At 52.3% G+C, this 27,240-nt stretch overlaps 1 protein-coding gene across 3 annotated transcripts in view; it reads right to left on the bottom strand.

The window, feature by feature from the left end:
- LOC140396978 (phytanoyl-CoA hydroxylase-interacting protein-like) overlaps positions 1 to 27,240 on the bottom strand; it is a 91,921-nt gene that overhangs the window by 44,041 nt on the left and 20,640 nt on the right. For 2 of the 3 annotated variants that reach the window (XM_072485980.1, XM_072485979.1), the window contains one exon: positions 17,885 to 17,963. The exons of the other annotated variant lie outside the window; for it this stretch is intronic. The gene's annotated coding sequence lies outside the window, so the exon portion shown is untranslated. The remainder of the gene's footprint in view (positions 1 to 17,884; positions 17,964 to 27,240) is intronic. 3 annotated transcript variants of the gene reach the window in all.

Genomic DNA, 27,240 nt, shown 5'->3' with positions numbered 1-27,240 from the left:
AGGTGAGTAGGTGGGATTGAGGGATATGGGGAGACGGTGGGATTGAGGGATATGGGGTGACGGTGGGTAGGTGGGATTGAGGGACATGGGGAAACGGTGGGATTGAGGGATATGGGGAGACGGTGGGTAGGTGGGATTGAGGGATATGGGGAGACGGTGGGTAGGTGGGATTGAGGGATATGGGGAGACGGTGGGTAGGTGGGATTGAGGGATATGGGGAGAAGGTGAGTAGGTGGGATTGAGGGATATGGGGAGAAGGTGAGTAGGTGGGATTGAGGGATATGGGGAGAAGGTGGGTAGGTGGGATTGAGGGATATGGGGAGAAGGTGGGGATTGTGGGATATGGGGAGAAGGTGGGTAGATGGGATTGAGGGATATGGGGAGAAGGTGGGTAGGTGGGATAGAGGGATATGGGGAGACGGTGGGATTGAGGGATATGGTGTGACGGTGGGTAGGTGGGATTGAGGGATATGGGGAAACGGTGGGATTGAGGGATATGGGGAGAAGGTGGGATTGAGGGATATGGGGAGACGGTGGGTAGGTGGGATTGAGGGATATGGGGAGGTGATGGGTAAATGGGATCTAGGGAGACGGTGGGTAGGTGGGATTGAGGGATATGGGGAGACGGTGGGTAGGTGGGATTGAGGGATATAGGGAGAATGTGGGTAAATGGGATACGAGGAGTCGGTGGGTAGGTGGGATTGAAGGGTATGGGGAGACGGTGGGTAGGTGGGATTGAGGGGTATGGGGAGATGGTGGGTAAGTGGGATTGAGGGATATGGGGAGGTGGTGGGAAGGTGGGATTGAGGGATATGGGGAGGTGGGATTGTGGGATATGGGGAGAGGATGGGTAAGTGGGATATGAGGAGATGGTGGGTAGGTGGGATTGAGGGATATGGGAAGACGGTGGGTAGGTGGGATGGAGGGATATGGGGAGACGGTGGGTAGGTGGGATTGAGGGATATGGGGAGAAGGTGGGATTGAGGGACATGGTGAGACGGTGGGTAGGTGGGATTGTGGGACATGAGGAGAAGGTGGGTAGGTGGTATTGAGGGATATGGTGAGATGGTGGGTAGGTGGGATTGAGGGATATGGGGAGATGGTGGGATTGAGGGATATGGGGAGAAGGTGAGTAGGTGGGATTGAGGGATATGGGGAGACGGTGGGTAGGTGGGATTGAGGGATTTGGGGAGATGGTGGGATTGAGGGATATGGTGGGATTGAAGGATATGGGGAGATGGTGGGTAGGTGGGATTGAGCGATATGGGGAGGTGGTGGGTAGGTGGGATTGAGGGATATGGGGAGACGGTGGGTAGGTGGGATTGAGGGATATGGGGAGAAGGTGCGTAGGTGGGATTGAGGGATATGGGGAGAAGGTGAGTAGGTGGGATTGAGGGATATGGGGAGAAGGTGGGTAGGTGGGATTGAGGGATATGGGGAGAAGGTGGGGATTGTGGGATATGGGGAGAAGGTGGGTAGATGGGATTGAGGGATATGGGGAGACGGTGGGTAGGTGGGATTGAGGGATATGGGGAGACGGTGGGATTGAGGGATATGGGGTGACGGTGGGTAGGTGGGATTGAGGGATATGGGGAAACGGTGGGATTGAGGGATATGGGGAGACGGTGGGTAGGTGGGATTGAGGGATATGGGGAGATGATGGGTAAATGGGATCTGGGGAGACGGTGGGTAGGTGGGATTGAGGGATATGGGGAGACGGTGGGTAAGTGGGATTGAGGGATATAGGGAGAATGTGGGTAAATGGGATACGGGGAGTCGGTGGGTAGGTGGGATTGAGGGATATAGGGAGAATGTGGGGAAATGGGATACGGGGAGTCGGTGGGTAGTTCGGATTGAGGGGTATGGGGAGACGGTGGGTAGGTGGGATTGAGGGGTATGGGGAGATGGTGGGTAGGTGGGATTGAGGGATATGGGGAGGTGGTGGGAAGGTGGGATTGAGGGATATGGGGAGGTGGGATTGTGGGATATGGGGAGAGGATGGGTAAGTGGGATATGGGGAGATGGTGGGTAGGTGGGATTGAGGGATATGGGAAGACGGTGGGTAGGTGGGATGGAGGGATATGGGGAGACGGTGGGTAGGTGGGATTGAGGGATATGGGGAGAAGGTGGGATTGAGGGACATGGTGAGACGGTGGGTAGGTGGGATTGAGGGATATGGGGAGAAGGTGGGTAGGTGGTATTGAGGGATATGGGGAGATGGTGGGTAGGTGGGATTGAGGGATATGGGGAGATGGTGGGATTGAGGGATATGGGGAGAAGGTGAGTAGGTGGGATTGAGGGATATGGGGAGACGGTGGAATTGAGGCATATGGGGAGACGGTGGGTAGGTGGGATTGTGGGACATGAGAAGGTGGGTAGGTGGGATTGAGGGATATGGGGAGATGGTGGGTAGGTGGGATTGAGGGACATGGTGGGATTGAGGGATATGGGGAGAAGGTGAGTAGGTGGGATTGAGGGATATGGGGAGACGGTGGGATTGAGGGATATGGGGTGACGGTGGGTAGGTGGGATTGAGGGACATGGGGAAACGGTGGGATTGAGGGATATGGGGAGACGGTGGGTAGGTGGGATTGAGGGATATGGGGAGACGGTGGGTAGGTGGGATTGAGGGATATGGGGAGACGGTGGGTAGGTGGGATTGAGGGATATGGGGAGAAGGTGAGTAGGTGGGATTGAGGGATATGGGGAGAAGGTGAGTAGGTGGGATTGAGGGATATGGGGAGAAGGTGGGTAGGTGGGATTGAGGGATATGGGGAGAAGGTGGGGATTGTGGGATATGGGGAGAAGGTGGGTAGATGGGATTGAGGGATATGGGGAGAAGGTGGGTAGGTGGGATAGAGGGATATGGGGAGACGGTGGGATTGAGGGATATGGTGTGACGGTGGGTAGGTGGGATTGAGGGATATGGGGAAACGGTGGGATTGAGGGATATGGGGAGAAGGTGGGATTGAGGGATATGGGGAGACGGTGGGTAGGTGGGATTGAGGGATATGGGGAGGTGATGGGTAAATGGGATCTAGGGAGACGGTGGGTAGGTGGGATTGAGGGATATGGGGAGACGGTGGGTAGGTGGGATTGAGGGATATAGGGAGAATGTGGGTAAATGGGATACGAGGAGTCGGTGGGTAGGTGGGATTGAAGGGTATGGGGAGACGGTGGGTAGGTGGGATTGAGGGGTATGGGGAGATGGTGGGTAAGTGGGATTGAGGGATATGGGGAGGTGGTGGGAAGGTGGGATTGAGGGATATGGGGAGGTGGGATTGTGGGATATGGGGAGAGGATGGGTAAGTGGGATATGAGGAGATGGTGGGTAGGTGGGATTGAGGGATATGGGAAGACGGTGGGTAGGTGGGATGGAGGGATATGGGGAGAAGGTGGGATTGAGGGACATGGTGAGACGGTGGGTAGGTGGGATTGTGGGACATGAGGAGAAGGTGGGTAGGTGGTATTGAGGGATATGGTGAGATGGTGGGTAGGTGGGATTGAGGGATATGGGGAGATGGTGGGATTGAGGGATATGGGGAGAAGGTGAGTAGGTGGGATTGAGGGATATGGGGAGACGGTGGATAGGTTGGATTGAGGGATATGGTGGGATTGAGGGATATGGGGAGAAGGTGAGTAGGTGGGATTGAGTGATATGGGGAGACGGTGGGTAGGTGGGATTGAGAGATATGGGGAAACGGTGGGATTGAGGGATATGGGGAGACGGTGGGTAGGTGGGATTGAGGGATATGGGGAGACGGTGGATAGGTTGGATTGAGGGATATGGTGGGATTGAGGGATATGGGGAGAAGGTGAGTAGGTGGGATTGAGTGATATGGGGAGACGGTGGGTAGGTGGGATTGAGGGATATGGGGAGACGGTGGTTGGTGGGATTGTGGGATATGGGGAGAAGGTGAGTAGGTGGGATTGAGGGATATGGGGAGAAGGTGGGTAGGTGGGATTGTGGGATATGGGGAGAAGGTGTGTAGGTGGGATTGAGGGATATGGGGAGAAGGTGGGTAGGTGGGATTGAGGGATATGGGGAGACGGTGGGTAGGTGGGATTGAGGGATATGGGGAGACGGTGAGTAGGTGGGATTGAGGGATATGGGGAGACGGTGGGTAGGTGGGATTGAGGGATACGGGGAGAAGGTGAGTAGGTGGAATTGAGGGATATGGGGAGACGGTGGGTAGGTGGGATTGAGGGGTATGGGGAGAAGGTGAGTAGGTGGGATTGAGGGATATGGGGAGACGGTGGGTAGGTGGGATTGAGGGACATGGGGAGACGGTGTGTCGGTGGGATTGAGAGATATGGGGAAACGGTGGGATTGAGGGATATGGGGAGACGGTGGGTAGGTGGGATTGAGGGATATGGGGAGACGGTGGGTAGGTGGGATTGAGGGATATGGTGGGATTGAGGGATATGGGGAGAAGGTGAGTAGGTGGGATTGAGTGATATGGGGAGAAGGTGAGTAGGTGGGATTGAGGGATATGGGGAGACGGTGGGTAGGTGGGATTGAGGGATTTGGGGAGACGGTGGGATTGAGGGATATGGTGGGATTGAAGAGTATGGGGAGAAGGTGGGTAGGTGGGATTGAGGGATATGGGGAGGTGGTGGGAAGGTGGGATTGAGGGATATGGGGAGGTGGGATTGTGGGATATGGTTAGAGGATGGGTAAGTGGGATATGGGGAGATGGTGGGTAGGTGGGAATGAGGGAAATGGGAAGACGGTGGGTAGGTGGGAGAGAGGGATATAGGGAGACGTTGGGTAGGTGGGATTGAGGGATATGGGGAGAAGGTGGAATTGAGGGATATGGGGAGACGGTGGGTAGGTGGGATTGTGGGACATGAGAAGGTGGGTAGGTGGGATTGAGGGATATGGGGAGATGGTGGGTAGGTGGGATTGAGGGACATAGTGGGATTGAGGGATATGGGGAGAAGGTGAGTAGGTGGGATTGAGGGATATGGGGAGAAGGTGAGTAGGTGGATTGAGGGATATGGGGGGTAGGTGGGATTGAGGGATATGGGGAGAAGGTGGGGATTGTGGGATATGGGGAGAAGGTGGGTAGATGGGATTGAGGGATATGGGGAGACGGTGGGTAGGTGGGATTGAGGGATATGGGGAGACAGTGGGTAGGTGGGATTGAGGGATATGGAGAGACGGTGGGTAGGTGGGATTGTGGGACATGGGGAGACGGTGGGTAGGTGGGATTGAGGGATATGGGGAGACGGTGGGTAGGTGTGATTGAGGGATATGGGGATACGGTGGGCAGGTGGGATTGTGGGACATGGGGAGACGGTGGGTCGGTGGGATTGAGAGATACGGGGAAACGGTGGGATTGAGGGATATGGGGAGACGGTGGGTAGGTGGGATTGAGGGATATGGGGAGACGGTGGATAGGTTGGATTGAGGGATATGGTGGGATTGAGGGATATGGGGAGAAGGTGAGTAGGTGGGATTGAGTGATATGGGGAGACGGTGGGTAGGTGGGATTGAGGGATATGGGGAGACGGTGGTTGGTGGGATTGTGGGATATGGGGAGAAGGTGAGTAGGTGGGATTGAGGGATATGGGGAGAAGGTGGGTAGGTGGGATTGTGGGATATGGGGAGAAGGTGTGTAGGTGGGATTGAGGGATATGGGGAGACGGTGGGTAGGTGGGATTGAGGGATATGGGGAGACGGTGGGTAGGTGGGATTGAGGGATATGGGGAGACGGTGAGTAGGTGGGATTGAGGGATATGGGGAGACGGTGGGTAGGTGGGATTGAGGGATACGGGGAGAAGGTGAGTAGGTGGAATTGAGGGATATGGGGAGACGGTGGGTAGGTGGGATTGAGGGGTATGGGGAGAAGGTGAGTAGGTGGGATTGAGGGATATGGGGAGACGGTGGGTAGGTGGGATTGAGGGACATGGGGAGACGGTGTGTCGGTGGGATTGAGAGATATGGGGAAACGGTGGGATTGAGGGATATGGGGAGACGGTGGGTAGGTGGGATTGAGGGATATGGGGAGACGGTGGGTAGGTGGGATTGAGGGATATGGTGGGATTGAGGGATATGGGGAGAAGGTGAGTAGGTGGGATTGAGTGATATGGGGAGACGGTGGGTATGTGGGATTGAGGGATATGGGGAGACGGTGGTTGGTGGGATTGTGGGATATGGGGAGAAGGTGAGTAGGTGGGATTGAGGGATATGGGGAGAAGGTGGGTAGGTGGGATTGTGGGATATGGGGAGGTGTGTAGGTGGGATTGAGGGATATGGGGAGACAGTGGGTAGGTGGGATTGAGGGATATGGGGAGACGGTGGGTAGGTGGGATTGAGGGATATGGGGAGACGGTGAGTAGGTGGGATTGAGGGATATGGGGAGACGGTGGGTAGGTGGGATTGAGGGATATGGGGAGAAGGTGAGTAGGTGGAATTGAGGGATATGGGGAGACGGTGGGTAGGTGGGGTTGAGGGGTATGGGGGGGAAGGTGAGTAGGTGGGATTCAGGGATATGGGGAGACGGTGGGTAGGTGGGATTGAGGGATATGGGGAGACGGTGGGTAGGTGGGATTGAGGGATATGGGGAGATGGTGGGATTGAGGGATATGGGGAGACGGTGGGATTGTGGGATATGGGGAGAAGATGGGTAAATGGGATATGGGGAGACGGTGGGTAGGTGAGATTGTGGGATATGGGGAGACGGTGGGTAGGTGTGATTGAGGGATATGGGGAGACGGTGGGTAGGTGGGATTGTGGGATATGGGGAGAAGGTGGGTAGGTGGGATTGTGGGATATGGGGAGAAGGTGGGTAGGTGGGATTGTGGGATATGGGGAGAAGGTGAGTAGGTGGGATTGTGGGATATGGGGAGAAGGTGGGTAGGTGGGATTGTGGGATATGGGGAGAAGGTGGGTAGGTGGGATTGTGGGATATGGCGTGATGGTGAGTAGGTTTCGCTATTGAGAAAAATGAATGAGGTTTTCCCTGCTCCGCCAATTGCTACACGTGCAAAAACATTGATTTGATTTTTGTTCGGATGAAGGATGCTGGCCACAATGCAATTGGTCACTGGGCCAGTGTGGCTGGAATTGGGGAAAGATGGTGGATGGGCCATATAGATATTTTCACATCTGTTCTTAAAACAATATAATTTAGAAATAAAAGATGGGGGAAAAAACCTTTGCTGAAAATAATAAATTTATATTCAAGGGGTTTTTAGAAATAAATGAAAGCATTTAATAAATGACATCCCCTCCTATAATAATGATGAATGCAGCCGATTAAAGCGAAGAATGTTCTGGAATATATGCCAGTGTAGGGTTATGGAAGCTGACAGCTGGAATTAGTTAGTGCCATTTTATTGTCAGTTCCTCACATTACACGAATCTTAAAAGCTAGCTCACAGATTTAATTGTAACCTCTTCATTATCAGACTCTTAACTCTCAGTCAACCTGCCCTGTGCTCGTTTGGAGGACGAAGTCTCCTCATCTGGGCAGCAGGGTAGCACAAGTGGATAGCACTGTGGCTTCACAGAGCCAGGGTCCCAGGTTCGATTCCCCGCTGGGCCACTGTGTGCGCGGAGTCTGCACGTTCTCCCCGTGTGTGCGGGGGTTTCCTCCGGGTGCTCCGGTTTCCTCCCACAGTCCAAAGACGTGCAGGTTGGGTGGATTGGTCATGATAAAATTGCCCTTAGTGTCCAAAAAGGTTATTAAGGGTTATTGGGTTACGGGGATAGGGTGGAAGTGAGGGCTTAAGTGGGTCGGTGCAGACTCGATGGGCCGAATGGCCTCCTTCTGCACTGTCGTTCTATGTTCTCTCTCTTTGAGGCTAGTTACAATCCTCCCCTGTCACTGCGGCCATCACCGAGAGCCAGGCCACCAGGACAGCTATTTCGTGTCCTACAGTCAGGGGTCCTCCCTAACTCACTTCCTCCTGCTTCCATCACCTCCCCTTCCTCTCTCACTTTTTCTCTTGTTCATTTTAGAAACAGAAAAATTACTTGGTGAAAAAATACTTGAGGCAACCGGAAGAGGCCACGGCAGAGATTCAACTGCTGGGTAGTGCAGAACGTGAGTGTTGCTTAAAAAAGAGACTTGCTGATGAAGCTTATCACCCTGCACTCATCAGGACCGATTCACAAGAACAGATAGGGAAAACTAGAACTAGAGATTACAATCTCAGACTGAAGGGATGATCCGTTAAAACAGGGATGAGGAGGAATTTCTTCAGCCAGAGGGTGGTGAATCTGTGGAACTCTTTGCCGCAGAAGGCTGTGGAGGCCAAATCACTGAGTGTCTTTAAGACAGAGATAGATAGGTTCTTGATCAATAAGGAGATCGGGGGTTATGGGGAGAAGGCAGGAGAATGGGGAATGAGAAAATATCAGCCATGATTGAATGGCGGAGCAGACTCGATGGGCCGAGTGGCTTAATTCTGCTCCTGTGTCTTATGGTCTTATGATCAGACCTCTCAGGGCTCCCGAGTCAATTTTGACCTTCGAGGAGTGGAGAAGTTGACCCCGTATCCTTCCATCCTGTGGCGCCCGGGTTATGATGACCCGACTCCTTTATCGCCTGGAGCTTCACCATGGCTGCCATTGTGCGATGGTTGTCATGGCACCCACAAGCTCGGAGCCTGACACAAGGGGCCCCTGTTGTTTTAAGGATGTACTGCATTGTGGACAAAGCTGAATGTTGGTGGGGAGGGGGGGTGGCTAGTCTGCAACCACAAATACCCCTCAGTGAAGGGGGGGTTTCAACTGGAAGTTGTATTCTGTTGCCTCAGAGATGCGGTTTAGTTGTTCATTTAACATGTGCGTATTCAGAGTCAGGCAACAGCCTCGTCAGTGGCTGGATGGAGTTCTCATAGAATCATAGAATTTACAGTGCAGATGGAGGCCATTCGGCCCATCGAGTCTGCACCGGCCCTGACAAAGAGCACCCTGCTCAAGCCCACTTATCTACCCTATCCCCGTAACCCAGTAACCCCCACTTAACCTTTTTGGACACTAAGGGGCAATTTAGCGCGGCCAATCCACCGAGCCGGCACGTCTTTGGACTGTGGGAGGAAACCGGAGCACCCGGAGGAAACCCACGCACACACGGGGAGGATGTGCAGACTCCGCACAGGCAGTGACCCAAGCTGGGAATCTAACCTGGGACCCTGGAGCTGTGAAGCCACAGTGGTAACCACTATGCCACCGTGCTGCCCTTCTGTAAGTCCTCGTACCTTTTTACTTACTTAGCTATACAGACAGAGTGACGGGGCAATCTGTTAACAAAGCAGACGGGATCCTGGGCTTTATTAATAGAGGAAGAAAGTTGTACAAAACCTTTATAAAACTCCGTGGAGGCCTCAGCTGGAGTACGGTGTTCATTCCTGTGCACCACACTTCAGGACGGTCGCCAATGCAGCGCAGGGAAGAATTACCAGTGATTGAGCACTTGTACGGAGAGACGGCTGGCCTGCTCCCTGTACAGCAGAGGAGGTTCTGGGGAGATTGAATAGTGTTGAAGAATTGTGAAGGGTTTCGACAGAGTAGATGGGGAGATGGTGTCTACGGTGGCAGCAGGGTCAGTGAGTAGGACGGCATGGTAGCACAGTGGTTAGCACTATGGCATCACAGCGCCAGGGTCCCGGGTTCGATTCCCGGCTTGGGTCACTGTCTCTGCGGAGTCTGCACGTTCTCCCCGTGTCTGCGTGGGTTTCCTCCGGGTGCTCCGGTTTCCACCCACAAGTCCCGAAAGACGAGCTTGTTAGGTGAATTGGTCATTCTGAATTCTCCCTCCGTGTACCCGAACAGGCGCCGGAATGTGGCGACGAGGGGATTTTCACAGTAACTGCATTGCAGCGTTAATGTAAGCCTACTTGTGATAATAAAGATTATTATTATTATGATGATTTGAACAGCCTGAAAGGTTGGTGAAGGCAGGAACTCTTGCCGAGATATATACCTGAAGAGCAAAGAATTGCGGGGATATGAGGAAACATTAAGGGCAGTGGAACCAATTGAACAATTCTTTCAAACAGCCAGGACAGTCACGATGGGTCGAACAGCCTCACTTGTGCTTATATGATTGGATAACACTGAAGATTGAGATTCTAGCCTGTCCCCGCCCTCATTCCTCATTGGCCTGCCTAAGAACGTCACTCATACTCCCTGTGGAGATTGCTGGGATTGGTACACACTCCAATGGGCGCTTTTCAGACACAGCCGGCAGCCACGACGCGAAAAGGGAGAGGACACGCGCCTCACGCAGATGGGAAGTCGGCCCATCGTCCTGAGGCCATCCCAACGGCGTGCGGCGCACTCCTGGTATACGCAATTTTTGAGGAGGCGGAGCATCGGAAAAACAGAGCCGCCCCGGATTCCGGCGTAAAAATGGATTCTCCAGCCGATCGGCGAACGCGATTTCATCTCCCAAGGTGAAAAATAAATTGGACTAAGTGTCGGCGCCAATGGAGGACCCGCGGATTTCCACGACAGCGGAATCGATGCGAACCCCTCACCGATTCCAGTGCCAGCGAGGGGCTACCACCGTCGCCATGTGTAACACCCACGGATCGCGCGCAATACGGCCGTAGAATCGGCAGGTCCCGGACCGCGCATGCGTAGGGCTGACAAGCTTCATCGGTCGCACCGAAAAACATGGCGCCGGCCGTGCTGTACCGCGTACCCACCCACCCACCCCGGCCCCACAACCCACCCCCTGGCAACCCGCCACCACTCCCCCCCCCAGCCCTAGCAGAGGCCCCCAGCCAGCGGCACGGATCCTGGCCGAGTGTGGCAGCACTGGACACTGTCCGCAGCCGGAAGGCCGGGTTGCCAACCACTGGGACCACATGTGGCCCGTGCCGTCGGGAACTCGGGTCATTGAGGGCGGAGCATTGTGGGTTGGCCGGCTGATGACGCGGCAACGGTGTTGTGACTGCGCGTCCCGATGATGCCAATTTGGAGGGCAGAGCATCGCGAATCAGCGCCAAACCGGCGCCTGCCCCGATTCTTGCGTCAGGCACCATTTTCCGCCCGATTTCGGTGTCGGGCTACGGAGAATTCAGTCCATTTTCTCTGCAGGTTGCAAAGCACATCGAGTCCCCAGGGACCTTCCCAGTCAAACCACAGTCCATTAGCCCAGATTGAAAAACACATTCTAAAAGCACTAAGGCCCTGCAAAACAGAATTTGTTTTAAAAAAACATGACCACTCCAGTCAAACACACTCTAACTTCTTTTAACCCTTAAATTGCTCAAAACGTAGAATCCAATATTCCTAAAGTCTTCCAGTCGTCACACTACCGGATTGCTGCAAAAATCAATCCTGTTCACTTTAGGGAAGGAAATCTTCCGACCTTACCTGGTCTGGCCTACATGTGACTCCAGACCCACAGCAATGTGGTTGATTCCTAACTGCTTTCTACAATGGCGGAGCAAGCTACTCAGAAATAAAACTCTTTGCTGTATCCACACCGAGTGGACTGTAGCAGTTCTAGAAGATGGCTCACCGGTCATCTTCCCAAAGCCAATTAGGGATCAGCATTAAATGCTGGCCTTGCCTGTGATTGAACGAAAGAGGTCTTACAGCTCAGAGGAAGGCCATTCAGTCCATTATGCCTGTGTCAGCTCTTTAGAAGAGAAATTCCCTAGTCCCATTCCCTCCAGCCTTGTAATGTTTGTCTGTGTGGCGGAACGCCAAAACTCTCTCAGCCAAAAATAGAGAAAAATTGGAAAAGGTGGCGATGAGGAAACAAAAACTCACTAGGTAGTACAGAGCTTTAAATATGGCTAAAAAAATGAAAGACACGAAGACTGTAAGATTCTGTGATTGGGCAGTGCTTGCTGAACAACCCTGAGTGTGCTAATAGCTACACCTGCTGTGTTTTGTATGGTTGGGCAGCACTTGTTGAAAAACCCTAAGTATGCCAATTGCGACACGAACAACCAATTTACAATCATCAGTCAAGCTCATAACTTAGGCTTGCTAGAAGTGACTCGCATTCATACGCAGGGGCCCAATCTCTGCGAGGAGAAGGAAAATGTTCAAGCCTTGCACCTATTTTCTGAATATCCCAGGAGCTTGGGAGCTTGTTGCTTTCTCCATGGCAACGCCTTGGCCAGTCAATGTTGACCTGCCAACCAATCACCATCCTTTTCTCCTGGAGTATAAATTGTTGTGATTGTTTTAAAATTTGGCATTCTTGCATTTGTCCTGATGCGTGCAAGTCAAAAAGCTTCTGCAACGTGCCCCTCTTGTCAGCAGTAGCTACAAGCTCATTAAAGGCAGTTCTCCATGGAGTTGATGATGGGTGGAGCTGTCACAATTAAGCATGTCTTCAGTGATACCTTGGGGAAAAGTATAACTCCAGCAGCTTACATTTGTCCAGTGCTGACAACGTGAATGATGATGTAGCCAGGTTGGCTGTGGATTTGCTGATATTGGTCCCCAGATGCCGTGCCAAAGGACAGTTTTCAGTTGTGAGGGGGCTCTCCGGGGTACCATCCATTGTACCCGGCTCCAATATTGGAAGGCAATCACTTGTAAAACAGCCTCATTCAGTTAAAGCATCGACAGCTCCCAGGGACGAGTGAAGCTGACTCAGGCAAAAGATTTATGTTTTGGAATTAGAGGCTTGGTGTGAAGTGATTGCAGCAAGGGGGTTCCCATTGTGTTAGGGGATATAGAGGTGGGTGAGGCCTGCAGCAGAGGTGTTTGTAGGGAGGATGTGAGTGTTGCTAGACGAGGGGATGTATTTGTTCACTGGACAAGAAAGTCACGGAGCGTAAAACCTCATTCACTAAAAAGGGCACATTGACACTAAAGTGAGGAACAGTGAAATGCAGTTATTTACGTCAGTGTGAGGCACAGCGGGACAAACCTAAGGGAATTACCATGATCAGTTTAGACTCAACTGGAGTTTCGTGTCCAGTTCTGGGCATCTCGCTTTAGGAAGGAGGTGAAAGCTTGAGAGGGCACGGCAAGGATTGGCAAGGATGGTTCCAGGCATGAGGGACTTCAGGTGGAGAAGCTGGGGCTGTTCGCCTTCGAGCAGAGCGGGGAGGAGGGGGGGATTAGATTGAGGCGTTCAAAATCATGAGGGGGGTCCAGACTACCCCGGCCTTGGGCAAGAGTCAGCCTCCTAAAGCTGGGCCTTCGAGAGTCAGAGCTGGTCAAGGCGGTCTGACACTTCTATAGCAGCCTCCCATTGCCCAGGCTGGAGATCCGGGAGAAACATTTCTTGGGCCCCGATGATGGGGAAACAATCACATTCGTCCAAAGAGCCGGCGCAGGCAGGATGGAACGAATGGCCTCCTCCTATTCTGTATTATTTAAGGTAGCCATGATGTGGAGATGCCGGCGTTGGACTGGGGTGAGCACAGTAAGAAGTCTTACAACACCAGGTTAAAGTCCAACAGGTTTGTTTCAAATCACTAGCTTTTGGAGCACTGCTCCTTCCTCAGGTGAATCCTGAGGAAGGAGCAGCGCTCCGAAAGCTAGTGATTTGAAACAAACCTGTTGGACTTTAACCTGGTGTTGTAAGACTTCTTAATGTATTATTTAAGATTCTACAAGACAGGCACTAATATCTTCCGCAAAGGTGAATCGCAATTATAATAATAATCTTTATTGTCACAAGTAGGCTTACATTAACACTGCAATGAAGTTACTGTGAAAATCCCCTCGTCGCCACATTCCGGCGCCTGTTCGGGTCACAGAGGGAGAATTCAGAATGTCCAATTCACCTAACAAGCACGTCTTTCGGGACTTGTGGGAGAAAACCCACGCAGACACGGGGAGAACGTGCAGACTCCGCACAGACTGACCCAAGCCGGGAATTGAACCTGGGACCCTCACGCCGTGAAGCAACAGTGCTTGATACTGTGCCGTCCCTTATTTGTTCACTGTTAGGCACAGATGGGATTGAGATGAATAAATTATGGAGCCAGGAAGCTGACCTCCACGAGGTAACTTGAGGAGCACACCCGCCCTGTTCAGAACCCTGTGACGCTAGACAGCTGCAGGGCTGAGGGCCCAACAGCAGCCTCTGGCATGGACGCTTGTTGGCAACATCGTCCCGTTGCCCAGTGGGCAAGTTGGCAACCTTTCCCAGAGAACCACAGGACACTGGTGTGAGAAACAGAACAACAGCATAAAACAAGCTTGTTTTCCATGCAAGGCTGCTAGAACAGACAAAGCTATTAGTGGAATGCTCAATTATAAGAGGTAATTTAATCCAAGTCAATCAAAGCAGTTAACAGGAATATTTGAAGAGGAAAAGTATTAAACGCTGCAAGGAGAGAGGCTTAGTGTATATCACTGATGTGCGAGTACAGTAACCAGAAGACGTGCTTGTTCCCGATTCCATAAATCTCTGATGTAGAAGGGATTCATAGAATCCTTACAGTGCAGGAGGCACCGACCCTCTGAAAGAGCACCATACCTAGGCCCACTCCCCCGCCCTATCCCTGTAACCCCACTTAGGGGCAATTTAGCTCAGCCAATCCAGCTAACCTGCAATCTTTGGACTGTGGGAGGAAACCCATGCAGACACGGAGAATGGGCAAACTCTACAGGAGTGTTTGATCTAAACCCATGTATCTAATCCACACTGTACATGGCCTGACATCGCAGCAATGCGATGTGGGGAAATGGCGGCATAGTAACGCGGTAACGTCACGACTGATAATCCTGAGGCCCAGCCAGGCTACTGCTCCGTGGACACAGGTTCGAATCCCACCATGGCAGCTGGTGGAATGTAAATTCGATTAATTCAGACAAAATTCAATCAATTAATGATTCTAAAATTGAAATCATAGAATCATCGAACTTACAGTGCAGAAGGAGGCCATTCGGCCCATCGGGTCTGCACCGGCTCTTGGAAAGAGCACCCTACCCAAGGCCAACACCGCCACCCTATCCCCATAACCCAGTAACCCCAACCCAGTAACCCCAACCAACACTAAGGGCAATTTTGGACACTAAGGGCAATTTATCATGGCCAATCCACCTAACCTGCACATCTTTGGACTGTGGGAGGAAACTGGAGCACCCGGAGGAAACCCACGCACACACGGGGAGGATGTGCAGACTCCACACAGACAGTGACCCAAGCTGGAATCGAACCTGGGACCCTGGAGCTGTGAAGCAATTGTGCTATCCACAAGGCTACCGTGCTGCCCCAATGAAAGCTGTTCCCCGTGAATGGTGAGCACGATGATCATTTAAAAACCCTCATGGGAAGGGGGAGGGTAAAATTCAGGCCAGTGTCAGCTTTAAACATTCGTACATCATTTGGGTCATGACCCTTCCTTCCAAGAGAGGCCTACACCTGATTCCAGACTCCTAACCACCCCCCTAAAATGGCCAATCAAGCCACCCAGTTGGACCAAACCGTCATGGAAACGTCAAACCAGATAGACTGCGGCATTCAAGAAGGTGGCTCACGACCACAGTTAGGGATGGGTAATAACCGTTGCTGTTGTCTGCAACGCCAACAACCCAGAAAAATAATTTTTTTTAAACTCCCCCCAAAAAATCACTGTAATAAGGGCCTTAATTTTTAGGTTGGCGGGGGGCTTGACCTGTCCCCACTGAATTCTACAGGCCCACTGCCATTTTACGCTCTCATGAGCATTGATTGATAGGCCGGATTTCATAGAATTTACAGTGCAGAAGGAGGCCATTCGGCCCATCGGGTCTGCACCGGCTCTTGGAAAGAGCAGCCTACTTAAACCCACGCCTCTACCCTATCTCCTTAACCCAGTAACCCCCACCTACCCTTTTTGGACACTAAGGGGCAATTTATCACGGTCACTCCACCTAACCCGCACATCTTTGGACTGTGGGAGGAAACCGGAGCAACTAGAAGAAACCCACGCAGACACGGAGAGAACGTGGCGACTCCGCACAGTCACCCAAGGTCGGAATTGACCCAGGGTCCTTGGTGCTGTGAGGCAGCAGTGCTAACCGCTGTGCCACCATCCTCTCGTGGAAGGAAGTCCCGCCTTGGAGAGCTGCCAGCCATTCAGATTGCCTAACAGCTCTGCAACCCATCCAGGCACAGCGCTGCAGTGGCCGGAAGAGGCACTGCAGTGACGAGTCTGGGACGAAGTGTCAGGACATGGAAGCCAGATAAGGTGTCGTGGGGGAGGGTGGGTAGGCCAGTGGGGGGAAGGGGGGGCTGGTCCAGTGGCACCTGTGCCAAGAGGGGAGGGTACCCCCAGTCAGAAGAGAGCTTCTGATCGAGGCCTCTCCTTTCCCCCGCCTTCCCGAAAGTTGACGATTTTTAAATGTTCAATTTCCCACTCTGATCTATCTGACGCCCGCCAGCTTACAAACTGAGGCTGGGCAGGAAAAGGTTCTGAAGTGGACGTTAAGTGGTCGCTCATAACCCGCCCAGGAGAGCGTAAAATTCAGGCCAGTGTCAGCTTTAAACATTCACACATCATTTGCGAGATGTCAATCCTTCTCCATGAAACCCATTAACCCCACAACAACCACCCCCACATGACTCACTGCTGCGAGTTGCTTTATAAAAAGAATAGTTCTTCCAGACTAATAGCAAGATCAAGCGGGTCTAAACATTGCAATAAAATGTGAGGCGTTAGCAAGAGGTACTCTTTTTGGAACTGACCTTTTTGATGCTGTGGATCAGAATGGCTATCGGCTAGACAAAATCCTCTGGACTAAGAACGGAGCTGACTATTTCTGCACAGACATGGACACCGTCTCTCTGATGGTGATTTGCATGTATTCATCGACTGAGCGGCTCTCTCATTTGCACATAATTGTTACGGCGCTGAAGCAGGCCGTTCGACCCATCATGTCTGCCACCGGCTCTCCAAAGGAGCACCGTGACTTAGTGCTGTTTCCCCCCCCTACCCTTTGACATTGTTTCTGTTCAAGTAATCATCTGACATCCTCTTGAAACTGCCTCCACCACGCTTGCAGACAGTGCATTCCCCCTACCACTCGCTGGGTGAAAATGTTTTCTCACATCGCATTTGCTTCTTTTGCAAATCACTGTAAATCTGTTGCCCCCCCCCCCCCCCCCCCCCCCCCACCTCGTTCTCGATCCTTTTCTGAGCAGGAACGGTTTCTCCCCGTCTACTCTATCCAGCCCCCTCATGAATTTGATCATCTCTCTCAAATATGCGCTCGGGGGGGGGGGGGGCACAGTGGTTAGCACTGCTGCCTCACGGCGCTGAGGACCCAGGTTCAAATCCCGGCCCTGGTCACTGTCCGTGTGGTGTTTACACATTCTCCCCATGTCCGCGTGGGTCTCACCCCCACAACCCAAAGATGTTGTTAGAAAACAAATTGTGTAGACTTAAATTTTTTTTTAAAAATCTCCGCTCAGCCTCCTTCTCTCCCAGGAGAACATTCCCAACCTCTCCGATCTAACCTCACAACCGAAGTTTCTCATCCCTGAATCATTCTTGTGAACCTCTTCTGCGCTCGCTCCAAAGTGTTCACATCCTTCCCATAGTGTGGAGAACTGTGCACAAGATTCCAGCTGAGCTCGAACTAGTATCTTGTATACGTTCAGAATAACCTCCTCGCTCTCGCACTCTTATTAATAAAGCCCGGGATTGTATATCCTTTATTAACTGCTCTCGCCACCTGTTCTGCCACTTTCAATGATCTATAAACATGTGCTCTCTGGGATTGAGAATTCCAAAGATTCACAACCTTTTGCATGGAGAAATTTCTCCGCACCTCAGTCCTGAATAGCCAACCCCGTCAGGTCCTCTGAAGCTGCTTTGCGTTACCAGCTAGCGCAGATGGGCGAAGAAAGCACCTTGTATAAAGTCAGCCGTCGACAGATGCACTCACAGCCTGGTGCTTTGGTCATCTTATACTCACACTAGCAGTTCGTACAGCGTAGCAAATAAATCCTCTAACCTGCAGAGCTGAATCGCAGCCTCTCTTCCTGCAAACCGGGAAGAGGAGGATGATGTTGCTGCTGTCTGGAGCCGATCAGCTTCCCAGAGAGAGAAAGAGAGAGAGAGAAAGAGAGAGATAAATAGAGAGCAAATTGTTCAGTAATCCAGGCATGTACTGTTCTGTACAAATCCAGCACTATCGGGGTTGTTCAGGCATGCCGGCCTCAAGAGTGCAGCTGCAGGGCACGTACCCGTGGGTTCTGACTCACGCGCCAGAGCCTGGCAGAGCTGAGTGCACAGGCGCGAGTCTTCCCCGTGAGCCTGAACACAGACTGCCCACCCCCTCCCCTCCGTGAGAAGCCAGCGATCGAGTCAGCAGAGAGCTCTCTAGCACGAATCCACAAAACGGTCACTGCAGGTCTGACAGAATCAGGCAGAGAGGAGGACAATCAGCCCATCGTGCCCAGGCTAACTCAGTGCAGGAGCTGCCCACATACCCACACTACTCGCTTTCCCCACCAGCCCGGCAAAGATATGCCTTTTCAAGTTAATAATAATAATCGCTTATTGTCACAAGTAGGCTTCAATGAAGTTACTGTGAAAAGCTCCTGGTCGCCACATTCCGGCGCCTGTTCGGGGAGGCTGGTACGAGTTAGATACCCCTTTGGAACACAAGACACCAGCGTAGGATTTGCAGGGTCCTCACAGACCTAGAATCACAGAATCTCTACAGTGCCGAAGGAGGCCATTCAGCCCATCGAGTCTGCACAAGCCCTCCAATAGAGCACCCTACCGAGGCCCACTCTCCCGCAAACCCTTAATTCCTTTGGACACTAAGGGGCAATTCAGCACGGTCAATCCATTTAACCTGCACATCTTTGGACTATGGGAGGAAACCGGAGCTCACGGAGGACACCCACGCACACACGGGGAGAACGTGCAGACTCCACACAGACAGTCACCCGAGGCCGGAATCGAACCCTGGACCCTGCGCTGTGAGGCAGCAGTGCTGCACATTTCAAAAGGTTTCTTTTGCCATTAACTCACAGCTGTCTCACAATCACCGGTCTTGATTCTTAAAACTTGAAACCTCTTCTAATTTACTGTGTGGATGCCACCCCCCGAGGAACAACCGGAAAGTTCAGGGGCGAAATTCTCCGGTATCGGCGCGATGTCCGCCGACCGGCGCCAAAAACGACGCAAATCAGTTGGGCATCGCGGGGCGGAGAATCGCGGGGGGGGGGGGCCCGCCAACCGGTGCGGCGCAATTCCCGCCCCCGCCGAATCTCCGGTGCCGGAGAATTCGGCAACTGGCAGGGGTGGGATTCACGCCAGACCCCTGCGATTCTCTGACCCGGCGGGGGGTCGGAGAATCTCGCCCCAGATTTATATCTGAGTGCGCGTATTATTTTTAAAAAGCAGACTGATAGGGCAGCACGGTGGCGCAGTGGTTAGCACTGCTGCCTCACGGCACCGAGGACCCGCGTTCAATCCTGGCCCTGGGTCACTGTCCGTGTGGAGTTTGCACATTCTCCCCGTGTCTGTGTGGGTCTCACCCCCACAACCCAAAGATGTGTAGAGTAGGTGAATTGGCCATGCTAAATTGCCCCTTAATTGGAAAATAAAAATAATTGGGCACTCTAAATTTAAAAACAAACAGACTGATGCTGATCGGAATAAACAATGGGTAATTTTTTAAGGTACCTCACCCGCATTCTGGCTTGAAAAGGCCAAGAGTTGGAAACAGAAAGGGAATCATTCTCCCGGTCACATGTCCGCAGAGGGGCGGGTCTCCGCTTTGCTATCACGTGATCAGAGGACGTCACACGTGGAGCGTGCCCGATCCTTGGCATCACATGATTGGAAAGTGCCCTGAGAGGGTGGGGCTATGGGGGGGCACGTGATTCTTGGGGTGGAGCCATGACTTCGATCACGTGTCTGGGCTGGTCTTGAGTCCACGTGACCTCAAACTTTTGTATCTTTTTCCCGACGGAAGGTGGAAGAGAGTATGTTCGGAGTGCGTGGGGTCCTTAATTATGCTGGCTGCCTGCCTTTTTGGCAGCACGAGTGATTAGCACTGTGGCTTCACAGCGCCAGGGTCCCAGGTTCGATTCCCCATTGGGTCACTGTGTGGAGTCTGCACGTTCTCCCCGTGTCTGCGTGGGTTTCCTCCGGGTGCTCCGGTTTCCTCCCACAGTCCAAAGACGGGCAGGTTAGGTGGATTGGCCGTGATAAATTGGCCTTAGTTACCAAAAAAGGTTAGGAGGGGTTATTGGGTTACGGGGATAGGGTGGAAGTGAGGGTTTAAGTGGGTCGGTGCAGACTTGATGGGCCAAATGGCCTCCTTCTGCACTGTATGTTCTATGTTCTTTCCGAGCGAGCAGGAATTATAGATAGAGTCAATGGATGGGAGGCTGGTTTGCGTGATGGACTGGGCTACATTCACAATCTTTTGTAGTTTCCTGCGGTCTTGGGCAGAGCAGGCTCCATACCAAGCTGTGATACCACCAGAAAGAATGCTTTCTATGGTGCATCTGTAGAAGTTGGTGAAGGTCGGAGCTGACATGCCAAATTTCCTTAGTCTTCTGAGAAAGTAGAGTTGATTGGTGGATTGGTGGGCTTTCTTAACAATAGTGTCAGCATTGGGGGGGACCAAACTTAAAGCTCTCGGACCAAAAAAAAAAGAAAGGGAATCACGGTAGCCTTGTGGATAGCACAATTGCTTCACAGCTCCAGGATCCCAGGTTCGATTCCGGCTTGGGTCACTGTCTGCACATCCTCCCCGCGTGTGCGTGGGTTTCCTCCGGGTGCTCCGGTTTCCTCCCACAGTCCAAAGATGTGCAGGTTAGGTGGACTGGCCATGATAAATTGCCCTTAAGTGTCCAAAATTGCCCTTTGTGTTGGGTGGGATTACTGGGTTATGGGGATAGGGTGGAGGTGTGGACCTTGGGTAGGGTGCTCTTTCCAAGAGCTGGTGCAGACTCGATGGGCCGAATGGCCTCCTTCTGCACTGTAAATTCTATGATTAAAAAATTCTATGATTGCACTCAATCTGTTCGGAAAGGTAATAAAGGGCCCTCTCAGAACTCGGTTGAAGGGCAGCACGGTGGCACAGTGATTAGCACCGCTGCCTCATGAGGCCGAGGACCGTGTAAAGTTTGCACATTCTCCCCGTGTCTGCGTGGGTCTAATGCCCACAATATGGGGCAGCACGGTAGCACAGTGGTTAGCACAGTCGCTTCACAGCGCCAGGGTCCCAGGTTCGATTCCCGGCTTTGGTCACTGTCTGTGCAGAGTCTGCACGTTCTCCCCGTGTCTGCGTGGGTTTCCTCCGGGTGCTCCGGTTTCCTCCCACAGTCCAAAGATGTGCAGGTTAGGTGGATTGGCCTTGCTAAAATTGCCCTGAGGTTAGGTGAGGTTACTGGTTTGCGGGGATAGGATGGAGGTGTGGGCTTAAATGGGGTGCCCTTTCCAAGAGCAAGTGCAGATTCAATGGGCCGAATGGCCTCCTTCGGCACTGTAAATTCTATGAACACAAAGATGTGCGGGGTAGGTGGATTGGCCACGCTAAATTGTCCCTGATGCACAATCAATCACCTCAGAAACGAGATTGGAGACAATTGAAGGCTTTAATACGCTAGATGTTTCCCCCAGCAGCGCAGGTACAGAAGAAAGCTGCTGGGGCGGCACGGGCTCTTATACCCCGCCTTGCAGGGCGGAGCTAACATACAAGCTTATCCAATGGGAACAAGTACATTCTCCACCAATGGTATTCCAGCATTGCTAGGTACCGTAATCCTCCTAACAAAGACTACCACATTCACCCCCTGTTAGAAAATGAGTCCAGCGGGGATGGTGGCTTCGTATTACAACGTGGTAAAAGTGGTAGAAGTTACAATTATGAAGGTAACGTAATGCCTTTGTTCAGCGTTTTGCCTCATTACAACTCTTGACTATTTATAACAGTAATGTACATTTCAAAAGGAAGCAATTAGTCGATCAGGGGCCCTGGTCGTCCTCTGCGATCGTCGCAGCTTTGGTGGTGATGTCGGTGCAGGTTCGGGCGTCTGTGACTCCGGGAGCGTGGGTTCGGCTTCTGTTGGAGCTTCATCACCCCTAGACGTGGCTGGTGGAAGGGCCGACTGACCTTGGAAGGGGGCGGCCGTGGGGTGCGCCGGTGGGCAGGGCCTAGACAGGGCTGGTGGAAGAACCAATCCACCTGGGAAGGGGGCGGCTGTGGGATACGCCGGTGGGAGGATGGGACTGGCGGCGGGGGTGTGTGTGGGGATCCAGTGGGCGCCAGGTCCCGTAGGGAGACCGTATCCTGTATTATGTAGGCATACTGATGGTTAGAATGGAGGAGATGGACCCTCTCGACCAATGGGTCCGATTTGTGCGCCCACACGTGTTTTCGGAGCAGGACGGGTCTGGGAGCTGCCAGCCAGGTCGGGAGCGAGGTCCCGGAGGAGGACTTCCTGGGGAAGACAAGGAGACGTTCGTGAGGAGTTTGGTTGGTCGTGGTACACAGCAGTGACCGGATGGAGTGGAGGGCATCCGGGAGGACTTCCTGCCAGCGGGAGACTGGGAGATTCCTGGACCGCAGGGCCGGTAGGACAGTCTTCCAGACTGTTCCGTTCTCCCTCTCCACCTGCCCGTTTCCCCAGGGGTTGTAACTGGTCGTCCTGCTCGAGGCAATGCCCTTGCTGAACAGGAATTGACGCAGTTCGTCGCTCATAAAGAAGGACCCCCCTATCACTGTGTATGTAGGCGGGGAAACCGAACACTGTAAAGATACTATGGAGGGCTTTTATGATGGTGGTTGCGGTCATGTCGGGGCAGGGGATGACGAATGGGAACCGGGAGTACTCGTCAATCACGTTCATGAAGTATGTGTTGCTGTCGGTGGAGGGGAGGGGGCCTTTGAAATCCATACTGAGGATTTCAAAGGGACAGGAAGCCTTTATCAGGTGCGCTTTCTCTGGCCTGTAGAAGTGCGGCTTGCACTCTGCGCAGATTTGGCAATTCCTGGTGGCTGTCCTGACCTCCTCGATGGAGTAGGGCAGGTTGAGGGTCTTGATGAAGTGGAAAAAGCGAGTGACCCCCCCGGGTGGCAGAGGTCCTTGTGGGGGGCTCGGAGGCGGTCCACTTGTGCGTTGGCACATGTGCTGCGGGATAGAGCATCAGGAGGCTCGTTTAGCTTCCCGGGACAATACAATATCTCATAGTTGTGGGTGGAGAGTTCGATCCTCCACCGTAAGATCTTGTCGTTTTTTATCTTGCCCCGCTGTGCATTATCGAACATGAAAGCAACCGACCGTTGGTCTGTGAGGAGAGTGAATCTCCTGCCGGCCAGGTAATGCCTCTAATGTCGCACAGCTTCTACTATGGTCTGGGTCTCCTTTTCGACTGAGGAGTGGCGGATTTCGGAAGTATGGAGGGTACGTGAGAAGAATTACTAGAGGGCATAGGTTTAAGGGGCAAGGGGCAAGGTTTAGAGGAGATGTACGAGGCAAGTTTTTTTACACAGAGGGTAGAGGGTGCCTGGAACTCGCTGCCGGAGGAGGTGGTGGAAGCAGGGACGATAGTGACATTTAAGGGGCATCTTGACAAATACATGAACAGGATGGGAATAGCGGTATACGGAGCCAGGAAGTGTAGAAGATTTTAGTTTAGTCGGGCAGCATGGTCGGCACGGGCTTGGAGGGCCGAAAGGCCTGTTCCTGTGCTGTACTTTTCTTTGTTCTTTGTTCCAAAGATGTGAAGGTTAGGTGGATTGGCCGTGATAAATTCCCCTAAGTGTCCAAAAAGATTAGGTGGGTTTACTAGGTTACGGGGATAGGGCGGAGGCGTGGGCTTAGGTAGGGTGCTCTTTCCAAGAGCTGTTGCAGACTCGATGGACCGAATGGCCTCCTTCTGCACTGTAAATTCGATAATGCTGTTGCTTCTGAGTTTGTGGGTACAGGCCCCACTCCACAAGATCGCAGCTTCCACTCCAGTGCAGTCCCGAGGGAGAGCTGCGCCGTCGGAGAGGCTGTCGTGTCTCAGATGAGGCAGTCAAGCAAGGCTCCCTCTTCTCTCACTCATGGATATAAAAGATCCCGCGGCGCCATTTCAAAAAGAGTAAGGATGGAGCGGGGAGGCTGGGAAGTGGGCAAGGGGGTTGCCTCACTGCGAGTGTGGCGGGTCTCCAGGCCAATCGCACAAGAAAAGCAGATCATCATCACATCGTTGCTTGTGGGATCTTGCTGTGCGCAGATTGGCTGCCGCGCTGGCTGCAGGGACCACTCTGAAAACGACACTCTCTGGCTGTGAAGTGCTTTGGGGCGCAGACGTGAGGAAATGCGCTCTGTAAGCCCAGGCTCTTTTTCTCTCCCTCCTTCCTGACAATCACATTAACGGTGGTACGCTCAGCCAGCACAGCTCTTGCTCAGGCCTAACCAGGAACCATCCATCATCATTCTCCACCCCCAGAGACCTGACACAAGATCGATGTGTTTAAACCACAGGCACATCATTCATTTACACAGCCCTGACTGGGTTAATTCCCAGATCAGACGAAGTCAGTCAATGCTGATGCTGTCCCGACAGTCGTGTGCCAGTATTAACCCAGTTTTCGATACCCATGTCCTAATCACGGCCGGCCTTTCGATTTTAGCTTCTCCTTAGCACCGTGCAATCAACTGGTTTGCTGCCAGACCCTCACAGTGCTGCTCCATGGGCAGCTACTGCGATTGCTGTGAGGGGCTTTCGGTCAGTCTCTGCTCCTCCACTTATTTTCTACGCAAACGCTTTTTCTCTTCAGCCCTACCCTGTTGGTGGCTCAGTCAAGGTCGAGCTTTGCAGCACGGTGGCGCCATGGTTAGCATGGTGCCGAGGACCCGTGTTCGATCCCGGCCACGGGCCACTGTCCAAGTGGAGTTTGCACATAATAATACTATTTATTATTGTTACAAGTCGGCTTACATTAACACTGCAATGAAGTTACTGTGAAAATCCCCTAGTCGCCACATTCCGGCGCCTGTTCGGGTACACAGAGGGAGAATTCAGAATGTCCAAATCACCTAACAAGCACGTCTTTCGGGACTTGTGGGAGTGTGATGAACGGTTACTGTAACACTGTACCCTTGTCATCATGTAAGGTCCCCTTTAAGACCGCTTGGAACCCTGGGGAACTCCGCCTCTGGCTCCGCCCACCTGGGAGCCGTATACAAGGGGCCACCTTGTGGGCGGAGTAGCTGTTAGCACACATCTCGGCACCAGTCTAGTTGTTAGTTTATTAAAGTCTTCTTTACCGTTCACACTCTAAGCGTCGTTATTGAGGGTACCACAGGTAGGAAACCGGAGCGCCCGGAGGAAACCCACGCAATCACTGGGAGAACGTGCAGACTCCGCACAGACAGTGACCCAAGCCGGGAATCAAACCCGGGACTCTGGGAAGCGAAGTGCTACCCACTGTGCTACGGTGCCACCCATAACCACTGTGTTACTGTGCTGCCCATAATTCTGCCCGTGTCTGCATAGGTCTCACCCCCACAACCCAAACAACCCACAGGGAGGTGGATTGGCCACACGAAATTGGCCCTTAATTGGAAAAAAAACATTTTTTTAATGGAAGTCAAGGTTGAGCATGCCATTAATCAGGGCTTCCATGGGTTATTGCCCCTGTTTCTTTTACCCGCCTTTACCAGAGAAACGTCCTATTGGCTATGCAGCACCCAACCCCCCCAAGAGAGGGCCATTATCAGAGTGGAGGTGACTGAGCTCCCAGCGAACCCAATGGACTGAAGTGCGTTTCTCTCCCAACACCAAAAGGCCGCAGCCTGCAACACCGGGCTAGTGGAGCCTTTAATGCCAAAATAATCACACATTAACCATCTTTCACGTCGAACCTGAACTGCCTTCTGGACTCGACACTGAGTTCAATCATTTTATGATATCTGCCTCCATTCTGCTTCAGAAGACTTCCCGGATATTTTTTTCTTCCTCATTTTTCTCTAATTTCCTTCACTTTGCGATCAGACGGCAATGCTTTTTCCATTGTTATGGGGCAGGGTTTAGAGTAGCCCAAAGTGTATCATGGAGTTCCCCTGACCCACAACTTTTACTAGATTGTGGTATGGGGAGCACACGGCCATTCTACAGGTGTGGGACAGCAGAAATGGAAAAGTATTTTTTGAAAGCAAAACAATGTTTATTCCATGAACTCAAGTTAACATTTTTTAAACATACAGTGAACATCTCAGCAACCATTAATTCAAATACAACCCCCAAAGAATACAACACTAAGTAATCCTTTAAGCTTTCCTTTTAACATCCATAAGATTTAAAACACCTTTTAACAGAAGCACATTAGGTTTACATTCACTACTGAGAACATTTATAATTCTGAATTCACCAAATGATCAAGAGATAGTCTTTTGATGGCAGAGAGAACAGCAGTACACCTGTTTGGTCTGGCTTCAGCTCCAACACTGAAAATGAAACTAAAACACACCCTGCAGCCTGCTCAAAAACGAAAGTAAAAAGCTGACAGACAGCCCAGCTCCACCCACTCTCTGACATCACTGCAGTAGTAAGCCATTCAGCAATTTAATCTCTCCTGCCCTCCACCCAATAGCAGACTGTAATAAGTCCCCAGGGGCAGAAGTCCCTTCACCAGAATTCCTTTTATTTGCAAAACCACCAGCCAAACAACCATGACCATTCGGTCTGCTGTCTACACCGGGAGTGCAGAAGATCTGACACTCCCTGTTATATACACAGAAAGGGGTTCCCTGATTGGGCCACTAATCAGGGAACACATATTCTAATTGGCCAATCTCAAAGGCCTGGCCTAAGTCATCACACAGACCTTGCTATTCTTCATCTCCCTTTGACCCCCCCCCACCACACATTTACTTAAAGCCTTTTTAAAAAATTTGGTCACGAGATGAGCTGCCTTCTTGAGTCCTGCAGTGTAGGTACACCCGCAGTGCTGATAGGGAGGGAGTTCCAGGATTTTGCCCCAGCGACAGTGAAGGAACGGCCGATATATTTCCAAGTCGGGATGGTGAGTGACTTGGAGGGGAACCTCCAGGTGGTGGGGTTCCCAGATATCTGCTGCCCTTGTCCTTCTAGATGGTAGAGGTTGTGGGTTTGGGATGCTGTCTAAGGAGCCTTGGAGAGTTGCTGCGGCGCATCTTGTAGATGGTGCACACGGCTGCCACTGTGCGTCGGTGGTAGAGGGAGTGAATGTTTGTGGATGGGGTGCCGATCAAGCGGGGCTGCTTTGTCCTGGATAGTGTTGAGCTTCTTGAGTGTTGTTTTAGCTGCACTCATCCAGGCAAGTGGAGAGTATTCCATCACACTCCTGACTTGTGTCTTGTAGACAGTGGA

This window comes from Scyliorhinus torazame, chromosome 20 (assembly GCF_047496885.1).
Source record: "Scyliorhinus torazame isolate Kashiwa2021f chromosome 20, sScyTor2.1, whole genome shotgun sequence".
In the NCBI taxonomy this organism is placed as follows: Eukaryota; Metazoa; Chordata; class Chondrichthyes; order Carcharhiniformes; family Scyliorhinidae; genus Scyliorhinus; species Scyliorhinus torazame.
This window is presented reverse-complemented; position numbering and strand designations above follow the sequence as displayed.